Source organism: Pseudophryne corroboree, chromosome 6, assembly GCF_028390025.1.
Source record: "Pseudophryne corroboree isolate aPseCor3 chromosome 6, aPseCor3.hap2, whole genome shotgun sequence".
Taxonomy (NCBI): Eukaryota; Metazoa; Chordata; class Amphibia; order Anura; family Myobatrachidae; genus Pseudophryne; species Pseudophryne corroboree.
Window position 1 is genome coordinate 315586224 of NC_086449.1, and position 2995 is coordinate 315589218.

Here is a 2995-nt window from a genome sequence, read left to right on the forward strand (position 1 = left end):
ATTATTATTATTATTACATATTCTGCACTGCATTTCTCAGTCACAGGTTCTTTCCTTGCAACAAACGGATATAAAGGATGTTGACATGTGGTTAAATGGTCATATGTTACAATCTGTCTCTTAATTTTTTATTGTGCATGACTCATCAGCCACAGTGATAGCACATATCTTAGTCACCAGATGAAAAGGTCAGGCTGATTAGACAGCAAGTGCTTGATGTTTACTTGGCTCTCTAAAAGGGTCTGCATATGTCCAAGCCTGTCACTGTGTTATTTGAGCATCACAGTGCTGTATAGCTGTACAGTACTTAGCCAAAGAGAGATTGATACATTATTATAATGACTGCTATTCATCTTCTATTACCTGTATCCTGTTATCTTCTACAAAACCTACTCTGGTTTGGAATCAACATGCAGACTAACCTCCTTGCTTACATCCGCTAGGCACCTACCATCTTGTAAGTATATGTCAATAAAGGAATCTGTCTAACATTTCAAAGGAGGCTCTTTTTAGATTTAAATCAATGTCTCTTTTAGTAGTTTGGAAATAGCAATTCAATCTTTTCCTAAACACGATACAATTGGGAATAAGTAATATACAGTTATCACATAAAGTTATATACACAGTAACCACTGAGATATAAAAGGAATGGGGGCCAGATATAAAAGGGACGGGGCCATTTAGGATAATATTAAAAAGTAGTGGCACTGTAACATGTCTTTTACCATGTAAACATTGTATCATCCTGTTTCAAATAGCTGGGTTTGCAACCACTCAGAGAGATATGCTGGAGCCTTCCATTTGGTTAATAACTGTAGTTAACTGTAATCTTGCTCTGCGATTGGCATTGAGTACATTTGCAAAAACTATACCATGTCCTATTGAAATTAACTTAGAGAAGTGGGAAACTAAGCAAAGGCATACTATACTGATTGCCAGTTTTCAAAATGGTGAGTCAAAAACATATTGTAACTGTAAGGGGGTAATTCAATTCTGAGTGATGGTCGCAAAAAGCCAGGGAAACAGTTGGAATGCCAGCAACCAATATTGCTAATTTTACTTTGTACCGAGTATGGGGTGCAGGAAAATGTGCAACTTTCAAGTACTGTACTGTATAGCAGGAACATTGCATCTATTCTAAATTACAGTACCTGGTCTGCTACAGAATTCAATGTGTTCAAAATTTCCCATGATTTTGCAAATCTCCACTCCCCTCCACTAAATATAACCCAAGAGTAAAGATTGGGACATGCATTGGAAATCTCTACTCTTCTTCACTGAATATAACCCAATGTGTAAGAGCAGAGAGTGGGCCATGCATTGGAAATCTGCACTCTCCTTCACTACATATAACCCAAAGTAAAATAACAGAAAATGGGAAATGCACTGGAAATCTCCACTCTTCTTCACTGAATATAACTCCAGGTGTAAGAGCAGAGAGTGGGACATGCATTGGAAATCTGCACTCCCCTTCACTAGATATAACCCTAGGTATAAGAGTAGAGAGTAGGATATGCACTGGAAATCTTCACTACATATAGGGGGTCATTCCGAGTTGTTTGCTCGTTGCCGATTTTCGCAACGGAGCGATTAAGGCAAAAATGCGCATGCGCATGGTACGCAGTGCGCATGCGCTAAGTATTTTAGCACAAAACTTAGTAGATTTACTCACGTCCGAACGAAGAATTTTCATAGTTGAAGTGATCGGAGTGTGATTGACAGGAAGTGAGTGTTTCTGGGAGGAAACTGACCGTTTTCTGGGAGTTTGCGAAAAAACGCAGGCGTGCCAGGATAAAATGCGGGAGTGTCTGGAGAAATGGGGTAGTGGCTGGCCGAACATAGGGCGTGTTTGTGACGTCAAACCAGGAACGAAATGGGCTGAACTGATCGCAGTATAGGAGTAAGTCTCGAGCTACTCAGAAACTGCTATGAATTTTCTATTCGCAATTCTGCTAATCTTTCGTTCGCAATTCTGCTATGCTAAGATACACTCCCAGAGGGCGGCGTCCTAGCGTGTGCAATGCTGCTAAAATCTGCTAGCGAGCGAACAACTCGGAATGAGGGCCATAACCCGAGGTAAAAGAACAGAAAATGGGACATGCACTGGAAATCTCCACTCTTCAACACACATATAACCCCAGGTATAAGCAGAGAGTCGGACATGCACTGGAAATCTCCACTCCATTCACTGAATAAATCCCAAGGTGTAAGAGAAGAGAATCTCCACTCCCCTTCAGTAAATATAACCTCCGGTGTAAGAGCAAAGAGAGTGGGGCATGCATTAGAAATCTCCATTCTTATTCACTACATATAACCCAAAGTATAAGAGCAGAAAGAGAGACACACTGGAAATTTCCACTCCCTTTAACTACAGACATACAGTAAACACAGAAACATAGATCTAGAACCACTTGGCCCATCTAGTTTGAGCATTTTGTACCATATTTTTACCTCAAGGCTTATTTGATCCTTATTTATTTATAAGGCTAGCCTTATGTCTATCCAATGCATGTTTAAATTGCTCTATTATCTTAGCTTCCACCACCTCTGATGGGAGGCTATTCCATTTGTCCTCTTTCTGTGAAGTAATTATTCCTCAAATTTCTTCTGAACCTTCCTTCCTTCAGTTTCAGTGCATGTCCTCGTGTTCTAATAAATCTCTTCATTTGAAGAATGTTTCCCTCCTGGACTTTGTTAAAACCATTGATGTATTTGAACGTTTCTATCATGCCCCCCCCCCCCCCCCTTTCCCTTCTCTGCTCCAAACTATACATATTAAGATTTTTTAGTCTTTCTGGGTATGTTTTGTGATGTAGGCTGTGCACCATTTTAGTTGCCCTTCTTTGTACAGTCTCTAATGTATTAATATCCTTCTGAAGATATGGCCTACAGAATTAAACACAGTACTCTAGATGAGTCTGTAACAACGACCTATAGAGTGCATTATTACGTCTTTCTTTCTGCTGCTGATTCCTCTCCCTATGCAGCCAAGCAT